This window comes from Macaca nemestrina, chromosome 10 (assembly GCF_043159975.1).
Source record: "Macaca nemestrina isolate mMacNem1 chromosome 10, mMacNem.hap1, whole genome shotgun sequence".
NCBI classification, from domain to species: Eukaryota; Metazoa; Chordata; class Mammalia; order Primates; family Cercopithecidae; genus Macaca; species Macaca nemestrina.
In genome coordinates, this window is record NC_092134.1 from 29,753,092 (window position 1) to 29,768,543 (window position 15,452).

Consider the following 15,452-nt stretch of genomic DNA (forward strand, 5'->3'; position numbering starts at 1 on the left):
TAGCTGTCACATAAATTCATTGCCGGGCCTACTCTATAATGGCCAAGAAGGAACTTTAAGAGAAGAAGAGGAAAAAAAAAATCTGAAGACACTGCCGTGGTGTCTTTCTTTGATTTGCAGGTGTTTTTTGAAACCATTACTACAGTAACTGCAGATAGTGTTTTTTTTTTTTTTTATCTGCCACATAGTGTGCTTAAAAAAAGCCCCACCCATCCTCCTCCTTTTTATTTTACAGTAGATAAAAAAAATGCCAATAAAGCCTTAAAAAAAGGAATGGAGAGACAAAGAGAAAAAGAGACTGGTGAATAAAGTTGGGACAATACAGGGTCAGAGAGCTGTCGAAACTAATGTCATAGTGTGGCTGTTGTACAGACGTACAGAAAACTTCTTGTTTCTTGATTTTTATGGAGATTTCGTCTAAGGCATGGAGCACTCTCTGAACAGGTTTAGAACAAGTGGCAAAGAAAGAACTCTTCACAATAAACTCCCTTCTGATGGGCTTTATGCCCACAAACACCTGTGATTTACAAAGAGGCATTGCAGAGGACAAAGGGAGGCGAGAGGGCCAGGCTATTGTGGATAAATGATGCCTCATGTACCCATGGCCCTAAGAGAGGGTTGTTTTATTTTAAAACTTGTCTTAGATCCTTGCTATGCAAACTTACAATGAGAAAAGAAGCATTAGACTCTTCTAGGGGCTCATAATGACTTTTTCAAATGCTTCTAACTCATTTCGAGCCTTCATTTTGGTAAGTTCTTACACTAGTGAATATTGTACTTACTGGAATTCAAAGAAAGATGACTTATCTTGAAGGTGAAGTTAGAAATCATTCTCTAAGAGTTAGAAATAAGTAGTAAGAATGTTTGCTTTAGGGTTGTATAACATTTACATGTATTTAAAAATTTTATGAACTTATTTTTCATAAATGCTAATACTTTCATGCCTATTTCCTCTTAATTTCTTGTCTTTTTTTCATTTTTCTTATCTTTAAGGTTTTTTTTTGGACTCTCCTTTTGGCTTTTGCTTTTTTTGTGTTCTTTGAAGTTTTTCCCCCCAATAATTTAGAGAGGAGGAGGGCAAAAATATGAAGACATAAGGGGGTAAAATAAAGAGCTACAAGTTGGGGGAGATTCCCTTTCGTTTAGGGTGGCCAAGCCCTTTCTGAGGAAATCACATTTCAGCTGGGACCTAAAGCAAGTGAGAAAGCACGGGAACACCAAGCAAGCAGAGGCATGTGCAAAGACCCTGAGGCAGAAAAGAACTTCAGGGATCCTGAGTCACTGAAGCAAGGCTGGTGTGACTGGAACATTGCCAGTGTGGGGAGAATACTGCAAGATGAGGTTTGAGAGATTAGCCAGAATCAGATCGCTGAAAGCTGTATCAGATGTGGGAAAAGACTGGATTTCATTCTAAGAGAAATAGGAGGCTACTGAAGGATTTTGAGGGACCTATGTGACTGAATTTATATTTTATGATCATTACCTCTGCTGTGTAGAATATGGATTGAATGATGGAAATAATAGAAAGTGCAACAAGTGGTTAGGAAGCTGTTAAAAGGCTGTTGTAGTAATTCAGACAAGAAACAGCAGTATCCTGGATCAAGGTGGTGTTAATGGAGATGAAGATGGATTTAGTATCTGCTTTAGAGAAAGAACTGATGAGAGTTGATGGATGAGATTGCTTGCATGGGGTGATGAGGGAAAGGGAAGAACTGACGGTAGCACACTTGGCAGATCATGGTGTACATTGCAGAGATGGGGAAGAGAATAAAGATGGAGGTGTGGATCAATAATTCGACGTGTTAATTTTGAGCTATTTTTGAGGTGGCCAAAAGGAGATGGTAGGCCTGGAGACAGACACTTGACTTGCCCTATGCCCTCATCCTTTCCTAAGCTTCTTGGGATCTATGATGTGGCATGGGATGAAGGGATGAGCTGGGCTTGTAAGATTTTCCACTTCCTGAGTCTGAACTGGAAATACTGAGATAATCTGGCAGTTTGCATCAGGGAAGGGATTGAAAAGTCATGAGCTGGAGAAAGAACCATTAAAGATTATGATCAAATGAATGCCATGAATAAGTAGAAGTCTATGAAACACAGTTGAGGGAGAGGAAATTTTTGTTAAAGGCTAAAGAAGCTAGCAGAAAGGAGCAAGTTTATGGAAAGAAGATATGCCATGTGACTAGAGGAACATTAGGACGAAGACCTGTAAAGTCAGGCAGTTGAGGTCTTTACAATTGCTTTTGACCCAGACTGAATCTCCTATTTCAGACTGTGAAACAACATGCAAATTGCTGGGTAATGAATTTATGTGTTTATGTGAACTACAAACACGTAAAATTAAGAATGGTGGCCGAGTATGGTAGCTCACCCCTGTAATCCCAGCACTCTGGGAGGCTGAGGCAGGTGGATCACTTGAGCTCAGGAGTTCAAGACCAGCCTGGCTAACGGGGTAAAACCCCGTCTCCACTGAAAAATACAAAAATTAGCTGGGCGTAGTTGCGCATGCCTGTAATCCCAGCTACTCAGGAGGCTGAAGCGTGAGAATCACGTGAACCTGGGAGGCGGAGGTTGCAGTGAGCTGAGATTGTGCCACTGTCCTCCAGCCTGAGCAACAAAGTGAGACTCTGTCTTAAAAAAAAAAAAAAAAAAAAAAAAAATTGAAAACAAGGAGTTTCTAACAAGTTGAGCATTATGTTTGGGAAATCAGGAACTCCTTTTTCCCTTCAGAGTCCTGGCTCATAGAGTAAGGCCTATTTTGAATCAGCTTATCAGATTTAGTGAGGTCCACTAAAATGACTCTCTGAGTAAAGGGCTCCATAATAAAGATTAAAGTGAGAAATGAGGCTTGAGTTTTAAGCCAGGGTGAATTTTTCCATTCTCTCCAGTCAAATTAACTGAAGATAACTCACAAATTAATTGGAGGATCTGGGGGTAGAAATAACAGTGACTGACATTTGCCAAGGTTTACAAAGTCTGATTGCCATGTAGAAACCAGGAGCTCAAGGCCTGCCATGTCTGAGCACAGGGAAGCAAAAGAGGAAGCCAGATAACAATATAGCATAAAGGTGGCACCTTATTACTTAACTCCTGCTAAATTTGGGCCATTAGATATAAGGCTTTCTTTAATCTCGCCAATTGTCTCTTGAGGCAAGGAGTGTTTGTTTCCATATTTTTTCTGGAGAGTGCAACAGAAGTGATTATACCTACAATTCCAAGAAAATGGGATGGATGCACCAGAGTTTCCTCTTGTTATAGCACATATAGAGATTCAAATATAAAAACTGCTATGTAGAATTCAGTGGTAAACTATAAAATAGCTTAACAAATATTATTATATTGATGGGGGAAAAATAATTAAAATTAACTCAAGGAGAGGTGGATGACCTGACTGGAACAATAGTAATGACAAAGATGAAAAATGCTTTCAAATAGTTAACTCCCAAAAAAGTTCTAAGCCCAGATAGTTTTACAAGTTAGTTCTTTCAATGTTTTAAGGAAAAAGAAGTTCCACATTATAGAAATTTAATACATAAACACTGGTGAAATTTTTCTAATTTATGTGATTGCCAAACTGGACTAAGAGTACAATAAAACAAAATCAACAATTTTATGCATGCATGTAGATGCTAATGTTTGAAAAACCCCATGCACACATTTAATTCATCAGTGTAAGATATACTGCTACCCAGTAGGTATTATTTCAGGATGGTTTAATTTTAGGAATTCTAGGAATATATAACAATAATATGGTAAACAATAAAAATCATATGGGAATCCTATTAAATACCAAATATATGATAAAACTGCTTCTTACAATATTTTGTAAATTAGAAACAGATACTTATTTAACATAATAAACTATTTTAATATGAAAGCAATTATCATACTTAATGAAAAACACTAGAAGACTTTAAAATTAAAATTACAAATAAGACAAGGAGACCTATCATGCCATTATTGTTTTTGATTGTTCTAAAAATTCTAGAAAATTAAATAAGATGTAAAACAGAAATGAGTGGTATAGTCGTTGAAAAGAAAAGAAGAAAAAGATCACTAATTGCAAATAATATTGCTCACTGATATGTGAAAATAAAATCAATGGATAATCATATTGAATAAACTGATTCAATACCAAATAAATACAAAATTCAATAATTTAAAAAATTAATAAAGGTGAGTTAGCAATAAAATGGGGGATTTTGTATTTTTAAGAGAATTTCATACAAGTTATCCTATATGGCTCTCTAAATTGACTAAACACTGGATAAAATATTTTTAAAACATTGTAAGGTGCATTTATGAGCTGGTGTAAAGGTAGAAATCCTGAGAAATAACAGAATGCCAGAACTTAAAGGATTTCTTCTAAATGTCAGAGACTAAGATTTAAATTTTAATGGCAATACAGAAGATAGGCTGCTAGAAATAAAATGGGGAGCTTAATTGAAACATAAAGCTGGGATCCTAGTGTAAGAATGAACAATACATAAATATGACATAGTTCGGGTTCCCGTTCCAAGATGGCTGAATAGGAACAGCTTGAGTCTGCAGCTCCCAGTGTGATCGAGGCAGAAGACAGGTGATTTCTGCATTTCCAACTGAGGTACCTGGTTCATCTCATTAGGACTGATTGGACAGTGGGTGCAGCCCATGGAGGGCGAGCTGAAGTGGAGGGGGCATCGCTTCACCTGGGAAGTGCAAGGGGTCGGGGGATTTCCCTTTCCTAGCCAAGGGAAGCTGTGACAAACTATACCTGGAAAAACGGGACACTGCCGCTCAAATACTGCACTTTTCCCACAGTCTTAGCAACTGGCAGACCAGGAGATTTTCTCCTGTGCCTGGCTCAGTGGGTCCCACGCCCATGGAGCCCTGCTCACTGCTAGCACGGCAGTCTGAGGTCGACCTGTGAGGCTGCAGTGTGGCTGGGGGAGGGGCATCTGCCATTGCTGAGGCTTGAGTAGGTAACAAAGCAGCTGGGAAGCTCAAACTGGGTGGAGTCCACCATAGCTCAGCAAGGCCTACTGCCTCTACAGACCCCGCTTCCGTGGGCAGGGCATAGCTAAACAAAAGACAGCAGAAACTTCTGCAGATTTAAACATCCCTGTCTGGCAGCTCTGAGGAGAGCAGTGGTACTCCCAGCATGGTGTTTGAACTCTGAGAATGGACAGACTGCCTCTTCAAATGGGTCCCTGACCCCCATGTAGCCTAACTGGGAGACAGCTCCTAGTAGGGGCTGACAGTTGCCTCATATAGGTGGGTGCCCTTCTGGGACAAAGCTTCCAGAGAAAGGATCAGGCAGCAATATTTGCTGTTCTGCAGCCTCTGCTGGTGATACCCAGGCAAACAGTGTCTGGAGCGGACCTCCAGTAAACTCCAACAGACCTGCACCTAAGGGACCTGACTGTTAGAGGGAAAACTAACAAACAGAAAGGAATAGCATCAATATCAACAAAAAGGATATCTACAACAAAAACTCATCTGTAGGTCACCAACATCAAAGACCAAAGGTAGATAAAAACCACAAAGATGGGGAGAAACCAGAGCAGAAAAGCTGAGAATTCTAAAAATCAGAGCACCTCTTCTCCTCCAAAGCATCGCAGTTCCTTGCCAGCAGCGGAACAAAGCTGGACGGAGAATGACTTTGATGAGTTGACAGAAGTAGGCTTCAGAAGGTCTTTAATAACAAACTTCTCTGAGCTAAAGGAGTATGTTCAAACCCATTGTGAGGAAGCTAAAAACCTTGAAAAAAGGTTAGATGAATGGCTAACTAGAAGAAACAGTGCAGAGAAGACCTTAAATGAACTGATGGAGCTGAACACCATGGCACTAGAACTTCATGACACATGCACAAGCTTCAATAGCTGATTCGATCACATGGAAGAAAGGGTATCAGAGATTGAAGATCAATTTAATGAAATAAGGTGAGAAGACAAGTTTAGAGTAAAAAGAAACAAACAAAGCCTCCAAGAAATATGAGGACTATGTGAAAAGACCAAGTCTACATTTGATTGGTGTACCTCGAAGTGATGGGGATAATGGAACCAAGTTGGAAAACACTCTTCAGGATATTATGCTGAAGAACTTCCCCAACCTAGCAAGGCAGGCCAACATTCAAATTCAGGAAATACAGAGAACATCACAAAGATGCTCCTTGAGAAGGGCAACCCCAAGACACATAATTGTCAGATTCACCAAGGTTAAAATGCAGGAAAAAATGTTAAGGGCAGTCAGAGAGAAAGGTAGGTTACCCACAAAGGGAAGCCCATCAGACTAACAGTGGATATCTCAGCAGAAACCCTACAAGCCAGAAGAGAGGAGTAGGGGCCAATATTCAACGTTCTTAAAGAATTTTCAACACAGAATTTCATATCCAGCCAAACTAAGCTTCATAAGTGAAGGAGAAATAAAATCCTTTATAGACAAGCAAATGCTTAGAGGTTTTGTCACCACCAGGCCTGCCTTAGAAGAGCTCCTGAAGGAAGCACTAAACATGGAAAGGAACAGCCAGTACCAGCCACTGCAAAAGGATGCCAAATTGTAAAGACCATCGATGTTATGAAGAAACTGCATCAATTAATTGGCAAAATAACCAGCTAACATCATAATGACAGGATCAAATTCACACATAACAATATTAACCTTAAATGTAAATGGGCTAAATGCCCTAATTAAAAGATACAGACTGGCAAATTGGATAAAGAGTCAAGACCCATCAGTGTGCTGTATTCAGGAGACACATCTCATGTGCAGAGACACACATAGGCTCAAAATAAAGGGATGGAGGAAGATCTATCAAGCAAATGGAAAGCAAAAAAAGCAGGGGTTGCAATCCTAGTCTTGGATAAAACAGACTTTAAACCAGCAAAGATCAAAAGAGACAAAGAAGGCTATTAAATAATGGTAAAGGGATCAATTTAACAAGAAGAGCTAAATATCCTAAATATATATGCACCCAATGCAGGAGCACCCAGATTCATAAAGCAAGTCCTTAGAGACCTACAAAGGACTTAGACTCCCACTCAATAATAATGGGAGACTTTAACACCCCACTGTCAATATTGGACAGATCAATGAGACAGAAGTTAAACAAGGATATCCAGGACTTAAATTCAGCTCTGCACCAAACGGACGTAATAGACATATACAGAACTCTCCACCGCAAATCAACAGAATATACATTTTTCTCAGCACCACATCACACTTATTCTAAAATTGACCACATAATTGGAAGTAAAGCACTCCTCAGCAAATGTAAAAAAGCAGAAATTATAAGAAATTGTCTCTGAGACCACAGTGCAATCAAATTAGAACTCTGGATTAAGAAACTCACTCAAAACTGCACAACTGCATGGAAACTGTGCCATCTGCTCCTGAATGACTACTGGGTAAATAACAAAATGGAGGCAGAAATAAAGATATTCTTGGAAACCAATGGGAACAAAGACACAATGTACTAGAATCTCTGGGACACATTTAAAGCAGTGTGTAGAGGGAAATTTATAGCACTAAATACCCACAAGGGAAAGCAGGAAAGATCTAAAATCAACACTCTGACATCACAATTAAAAGAACTAGAGAAGCAAGAGCAAATAAATTCAAAAGCTAGCAGAAGGCAAGAAATAACTAAGATCAGAGCAGAACTGAAGGAGATAGAGACACAAAAATCCCTTCAAAAAATCAATGAATCCAGGAGCTGGTTTTTTGAAAAGATCAACAAAATTGATAGACTGCTAGCAAGACTAATAAGAAAAGAGAGACGAATCAAATAGACACAATAAAAAATGATATAGGGGCTATCACCACCGATCTCACAGAAATGCAAACTACGTCAGAGAATACTATAAACACCTCTACACAAGTATACTAGAAAATCTAGGAGAAATGGATAAATTCCTGGACACACACACCCTCCCAAGACTAAACCAGGAAGAAGTTGAATCTCTGAATAGACCAATAACAGGCTCTGAAACTGAGGCAATAATTAATAGCCTACCAACCAAAAAAGTCCAGGACCAGATGGATCCACAGCCGAATTTTACCAGAGGTACAAAGAAGAGCTGGTACCATACCTTCTGAAACTATTCCAATCAATAGAAAAAGAGGGACTCCTCCATAACTCATTTTATGAGGCCAGCATCATCCTGATACCAAAACCTGGCAGAGATACAACAAAAAAAGAGAATTTTAGACCAATATGCCTGATGAACATCGAGGCAAAAATCCCCAATAAAATACTGGCAAACTGAATCCATTCACACAGCTAAAAGCTTATCCACCACGATGAAGTCAGCTTCATCCTTGGGATGCAAGGCTGGTTCAACATATGTAAATCAATAAACGTAATCTGTCACATAAACAGAACCAATGACAAAACCCACATGATTATCTCAGTAGATGTAGAAAAGGCCTTCGACAAAATTCAATGGCCCTTCATGCTAAAAACTCTCAATAAACTAGGGATTAATGGAATGTACCTCAATGTAATAAGAGCTATTTGTGACAAATCCACAATCAATATCATACTGATTGGGCAAAAACTGGAAGCATTCCCTTTGAAAACTGGCACGAGACAAGGATGTTCTCTGTCACCACTCCTATTCGACATAGTGTTGGAAGTTCTGGCCAGGGCAATCAGGCAAGAGAAAGAAATAAAGGGTATTTAATTAGGAAAAGAGGAAGTCAAATTGTCCCTGTTTGCAGATGACATGATTGTATATTTAGAAAACCCCCTCATCTCAGCCACAAATCTCCTTAAGCTGATAAGCAACTTCAGCAAAGTCTCAGGATACAACATTGATGTGCAAATATCACAAGCATTCCTATACAGCAATAACAGACAAACAGAGAGCCAAATTATGAGTGAACTCCCATTCACAATTGCTACGTAGAGAATAAAATACCTAGGAATACAACTTACAAGGGATGTGAAGGACCTCTTGAAGGAGAACTACAAACCACTGCTCAACAAAATAAAAGAGGATACAAAAGGAAGAACATTTCATGCTCCTGGATAGGAAGAATCAATATCATGAAAATGGCCATAGTGCCCATGGTAATTTATAGATTCAATGCCATCCCCATCAAGCTACCAATGACTTTCTTCACAGAATTGGAAAAAACTACTTTAAAGTTCATATGGAACTAAAAAAGAGCCTGCATTGCCAAGACAATCCTAAGCAAAAAGAACAAAGCTGGAGGCATCACGTTACTTGACTTCAAACTATACTACAAGGCTACGGTAACCAAAACAGCATGGTACTAGTACAAAAACAGGTACATAGACCAATGGAACAGAACAGAGGCCTCAGAAATAACACCACACATCTACAACCATCTGATCTTTGACAAACCTGACAAAAACAAGAAGTGGGGAAAGGATTCTCTATTTAATAAATGGTGCTGGGAAAACTGGTTAGCCATATATAGAAAACTGGAACTGGATTTCTTCCTTACACCCTATACAAAAATTAATTCAAGATGGATTAAAGACTTAAATGTTAGATCTGAAACCATAAAAACCCTAGAAGAAAACCTAGGCAGTACCATTCGGGACATAGGCATGGGGAAGGACTTCATGACTAAAACACCAAAAGCAATGGCAACAACAGCCAAAATTAACAAATTGGATGTAATTAAAATGAAGAGCTTCTGCACAGCAAAAGAAACTACCATCAGAGTGAACAGGTAACCTACAGAATGGGAGAAAATTTTTGCAATCTATCCATCTGACAAAGGGCTAATATCCAGAATCTCCAAAGAACTTAAACAAATTTACAAGAAGAAAACAACCCCATCGAAAAGTGGGCAAAGGATATGAACAGACACTTCTCAAAAGAAGACATTTATGCAGCCAACAGACACATGAAAAAATGCTCATTATCACTGGACATCAGAGAAATGCAAATCAAAACCACAGTGAGATACCATCTCATACCAGTTAGAATGGTGATCATTAAAAAGTCAGGAAACAATAGATGCTGGAGGGTATGTGGAGAAATAGGAAAGCTTTTAAGCTGTTCGTGGGAGTGTAAATTAGTTCAACTATTGTGGAAGACAGTGTGGTGATTCCTCAAGGATCTAAAACTAGAAATACCATATGACCCAGTGATCCCATTACTGGGTATATACCCAAAGGATTATATATCATAATACTATAAAGACACATGCACATGATTATTGTGGCACTATTCACAATAGAAAAGACTTGGAACCAGCACAAATGTCCATCCATGATAGACTGGATTAAGAAAATGTGGCACATACACACCGTGGAATACTATGCAGCCATAAAAAAGGATGAGTTTATGTCCTTTGCTGGGACGTGGATGAAGCTGGAAACCATCATTCTCAGCAAACTGTCACAAGGACAAAACAGCAAGCACCGCATGTTTTCACTCATAGGTGAGAATTGAACAATGAGAACACACCGCATGTTTTCACTCATAGGTGGGAACTGAACAATGAGAACACTTGGACACAGGACGGGGCACATCACACACCAGGGCCTGTCACGTGGTGAGGGCTGGGGGAGGGATAGCATTAGGTGAAATACCAAATGTAAATGACAAGTTGATGGGTGCAGCAAACCAACGTGGCACATGTATACCTATCTAACAAACCTGCGCGTTGTGCACATGTACGCTGGAACTTAAAGTACAATAAAAAAGAAAGAAAAAAAAAAAGAAAAACAAAAAAACATAAACCTGACATAAAGAATTCAGCAAAAAAATGGGCTGGGCGCGGTGGCTCAAGCCTGTAATCCCAGCACTTTGGGAGGCCGAGACGGGAGGATCACGAGGTCAGGAGATCAAGACCAGCCTGGCTAACACGGTGAAACCCCGTCTCTACTAAAAAAATACAAAAAACTAGCCGGGCGTGGTGGCGGGTGCCTGTAATCCCAGCTACTCAGGAGGCTGAGGCAGGAGAATGGCGTAGACCCGGGAGGCGGAGCTTGCAGTGAGCTGAGATCCGGCCACTGCACTCCAGCCTGGGCAACAGAGCGAGACTCCGTCTCAAAAAAAAAAAAAAAAAAGAATTCAGAAAAAAAAAAAAAAAGAGCTGCTTGATTCAACTTTCACTGTGGGTGGAGTGAAGAAAAATCGTAACCATAATTTTCATAACTACAAGCCAGCTCTCATAAATGCTTGAGTCCTTATTCATGCCATGTATTTGAGGATCTGAAAAAAAAAATTTAACTGGAGAATTTAACTTAAAATGGCCTGAGGCTGGATCATTTCTGGGAAACTGTGAGTTAAACACCTGCCTTCAAGAATTTTCTTAAATTTCTTATTAGGGCTGTTTTAGGTTCAGAGCAAAATTGAGAGTAGAGTAGACAGATACCCCTTACATGCTCTGCCCCCACACATGCACAGCATTCCCCATTATCAACAACCCAGTCAGAGTGGTACGTTTGCTACAATTGATTAACCTACACACATCATCACCCAAAATCCATAGTTCACATTAGAGTTCACTCTTGGTGTTTGGAATTTTACATATAAGGTTCAAACTAAAACGAGAAACTCACTGTCCAAAATCACAATACCTATAAGCAAAGAAGTAGTCTAATTGAGAGACAACAGAAATAACAGACACCAATTTTAGACCTGCATAGATTTTTGATATCATCAGAAATTAAGTATATTTACTGTATTGAGAGGAAAAATAAGTTCAAAAATATGAGCAAGAAACAGATGCAATAAAGTAAAATCAGTCATATTGTAAAAATAAACTTATAGAAATATACTTTCAATTAAAAATTCAATAGGCAAGTTAAATAGTAGATAAGAAAAACCTGAAGAAGAGTTTAATGAACTGGAATGTAAATCTAAAGAGATTATCCAGTGGCTAGAAAGATGGGAGAAAAAAAGAAAACATAAACAAAAAGAATAGATTAAAAGACATGGAAAATAGAGAAAAAGGTCTAGCAAATTTAATCAGAATTCCATAAAGATAATAGAAACATAAAAGATAATATGTAAGGTGATAATGACTGAAACCTGTCTCAGAATTATTCAAAGATATATATCCTAACATACAGGAAGTCCAGCAAATCACACAAAAAAACAAAATAAAGCAAATGCAAAACAAAACCCAAAACACTAGAGAATAGACATTGGCAACAGTCTTACCACCATCTTTACAACAGAAATAATGAAAACTATAAGATGGTGGAAATTCGTATGCACACAAAAGATCTGAAGCCACAGAAGGGACAAGCAAGAAGACTAGAAACAAAATAAAATAAAGCAAAATGCAAAACAAAACCCAAAACACCGTAGAGAATAGACATTGGCAACAGACTGACCACTATCTTTACAACAGAAATAATGAAAACTATAAGATGGTGGAATAATACCTTAAGTGGACTGAGAGAAAATAATTGTCAACCTAAAACTGCACACCCAGCAAAACTGTATTCAAGTGTAAGGATAAAATAAAGACATTTCCAAACAGACCTGAGAGTTTACTACCAGTAGACCCTCACTAAAGGTGATTCTAAAGAATTTTCTCTATGAAGGAAAAATGTAATCCCAGACAGATCTGCTATGCAAAAAAAGGCCGATTATGAAATATATTGATAAGTGTGTGCATAAATCAAAATAACAGTTGACTGCAAAAAATTAGAACAATAATAGTGACAATGTCTAACTTGTGGGGGAAAAGAACAGCAATTTAGAGAACTAACATATTGGACAACAACGGCTTTGAATTTGGCAGTGGGTGGTCAGTGTTGAAGAACCTTGTTTTATTTACAAGAGTGTTAAATTTATTAAATATTTAGATTGTAAGTTAGTATACATGTTTTATTATAAAGGTAAAATTGTATGAATAACTTCCAAGACATAGAGGGGGAGAAAGTAGAAAAAGAAAAAAAATAATTTAGTCAATTCTAAAAGTGTAGGGGGAGAAAAAAACCCAAACAAAAACCAGAAGAACCAGGACAAGTAGATAAGTAGAAAGCACAAATAAGATGGTAGAAATTAAGTTCAAATATATTCATTATCACAATAAGTAGAAAAGGGCTAAATTTCTTAGTTAAGAGTGTCAGACGGTGTTTTTTTTTTTTTTTTAAGCGACTCGCTTTATGTTGATTTTAAAAACACACCCCAAATTAGCCGGGCGTGGTGGCGGGTGCCTATAGTCCCAGCTACTCAGGAGGCTCAGGCAGGAGAATAGCGTGAACCTGGAACCGGAGCTTGCAGTGAGCAGAGATAGCGCCACTGCACTCCAGTCTGGGTGGCAGAGAGAGACTCCGTCTCAAGAAAGCAAAAACAAAAACAAAAAAACCCACCCCAAACCATAAGGAACACAAATGTTAAAAGTTTAAGTATGGAAAAAAAAATGTAGTAAACCCCCAGGAAAATGTAGTCCACAAAAATACCAATTAAAAAAAATTTAGAAAGAATGTCTTCAGCATTTGACTTCTGTCCTTCCCTTTATTTTTAAATAGGGACAGGCTCGATTTATTTTCTTCTGTTGAGATATGAGTAGGATTAGGATGTGACAGACTCTTGATCACTGAAGACTTTTACAGTATGGTATACATTTCTTCAGTTTCATAGAGGACAAGTTTTTCTTATTTACTTTTGGGATTTTTTTTCATGACAGAACAGAGTAACTGAAAATATTCCTTTAGCCACATACATAAACCCATGTTTTATTTTTGGATATTACTTATCCCACTATGGCATAGGCTTTATTGCATTAGCAAAACTAACAAGAAAACTGCTGTGGCTATATTAACATCAAACTAAACACTTTCTAAGGAAAAAAATTGGTAGAGATAAAGAAGAGAGCTATATAATAAAATGATTTATTAAGAAGATGTAACTCGGCCGGGCGCAGTGGCTCACGCCTGTAATCCCTGCACTTTGGGAGGCCGAGGCGGGCGGATCACGAGGTCAGTAGATCGAGACCATCCTGGCTAACACGGTGAAACCCCGTCTCTACTAAAATACAAAAAATTAGCCGGGCGCGGTGGTGGGCGCCTGTAGTCCCAGCTACTCGGGAGGCTGAGGCAGGAGAATGGCGCGAACCCGGGAGGCGGAGCTTGCAGTGAGCCGAGATGGTGCCACTGCACTCCAGCCTGGGCGACAGAGTGAAGACTCCACCTCAAAAAAAAAAAAAAAAAAAAAAAAAAGAAGATGTAACTCTAAACTTTTATGCAGCTAATTATAAACTCTCAAAATTACAAAAATTGACTGAACTACAGAAAGAAATAGAAAGACTAGAAAGACTCATACATTAGTGGGAGATTTTAATATATCTTTGTCAGTAATTAACAGATGAAGCAGATAAAAAATCAAGGATATAGATGATATGAACATAATTAATAGGCTTGAGCTAATGAATAGTTATAGATTACATCCGTTAATTTGAAAATATTGAATCTAAGCACATATGAAATATTTATTAAAATCGGCTACACGGAGACTGTAAAATTGTCCTCAATAAATTTCAGAGAATTGATATCAACAAATCTCATTTTTGGATCAAAATGTAACCAATTTAAAAATTAATAGCAAAAAGATAATTGGGAAATACCATACATTTAAACAACATATGGGTTAAGAAATCAAAATGCAAATTCAAAAGCATTAGAAATGAGAGATAATAAAAGCATTATATTTCAAAACATTGGAGGTAGGCAAAGTAGTATTAGAAAAAAATACAATTATTTAAATACATTAGTAAAGAAGACTAAATAGTGAATTAAAAACACAAGAATAGCAGAATAAGCCCTCAAAACGTATAGGAAAGAGAATGAATAATTTAAAACAAACACCCCCCACGAAGAAAAACTAATGAATTAGAAAATCAACATACAAAAAGAATCCACAAAGGTAAAAGTTTGTGCTTTGAAAAAATTAATAAAATTGACAAGCCTGTGGCAATATATGTCAAGAGAAAAATGAGAAATGCATTATAAATAATATTGAGAATTAAAACAGGAACATAATGGAATAGAATTTTTTATGCTGAATAGATTAAAATATGTGTGTATTATGTACATTTTAAAGTCAATGAATCTGGAAATCTAGAAAATAAATAATTTATTTGAAAAATGCAGTTTGCTAAAACTGACTAAAAAGAAATAGAAAATATAAATAACTGTATAAGCATTAAATAAATTGAATTAATAGTTTAAATTTTTCCCGCAAAGATAGCATCAGAACAGGTGATTTTTACCAATACAGTTATTCAGATATTTAAGGGGCAAGTAATTTAAATCCTATACAAACTCTATCAGTGATTATGAAAAGAGAATATTCTCCAAGTATTTTGCAGCTAGCATAACTTTGACACTAAAATAAGGTAAGGACATTATAAAGTGGAAAAAGGCAATTTCACTTGTGAGCATTGAAGAAGAAGAAAAAAAGCAAAATAAAATATTAACAAACAAAATTTAGCACTATCCAGCACTATGCTAAAAAGAAAATACATTATGA

At 37.6% G+C, this 15,452-nt stretch overlaps 1 protein-coding gene across 15 annotated transcripts in view; it reads left to right on the top strand.

Moving 5' to 3' along the window:
- Positions 1–15,452, top strand: part of C10H12orf42 (chromosome 10 C12orf42 homolog) — a 193,300-nt gene that overhangs the window by 7,409 nt on the left and 170,439 nt on the right. The window lies entirely within an intron of this gene.